Here is a 738-nt window from a genome sequence, read left to right as displayed (position 1 = left end):
GAACTTGAATAAGATGTATCTAAAGGAAATATGTTTGCAGTTTCTTTTTCTAGGTATATATATATATGATGGGTATGGAGGGTGTATGAAGGTTTGATGATTTCATATGGTATTTAGTTTTAGTCGAAACATATGGTGCGTCCGAAGCCTCATGAGTAAAATGTTATGTGACCTTCAACTATCATTTTGCTGGATGTGAATGTTTATCGGTTTTATGGGATCTTCGTTTCCGTTTTGGTGTGGAATGTGGGCAGACTTTGTTTGTTTGAATGAAGTTGATACTGAGATGGAGATGTGAGAGATAGTAGGGCTGACAGATAGACAGATAAATTGCGAGATAAATAATATATTAAAAATAAATGCTGGCTAGGTGAGATGTTTTAGTGGAGGTTTACACATACTAGAAAATAGATAGATAGACAGACAATTGGGTAGATAGATAGATAGATAGATAGATAGATAGATAGATAGATAGATAGATAGATAGATAGATAGATAGATAGAAGTGTAGACAGGAACAGACTTTGATAAGAATCAAACTGCCTAAATTTATACGGACACAAATACTTTATCCTGTGTAAGATGACAGAGGAGAAATAGAATAATGGCGAAAGAAATGGCGGAAGAATAACAGACAAAAATATTAGTTAGGAAGATAGAAGATATTGCAGATAAACTTAGATTCTTGATGAAAATACGCTATTTATTATAGAGAAGAATTTGTACATATGTGTGTGT

This window comes from Octopus bimaculoides, chromosome 8, assembly GCF_001194135.2.
Source record: "Octopus bimaculoides isolate UCB-OBI-ISO-001 chromosome 8, ASM119413v2, whole genome shotgun sequence".
Taxonomy (NCBI): Eukaryota; Metazoa; Mollusca; class Cephalopoda; order Octopoda; family Octopodidae; genus Octopus; species Octopus bimaculoides.
This window is presented reverse-complemented; position numbering follows the sequence as displayed.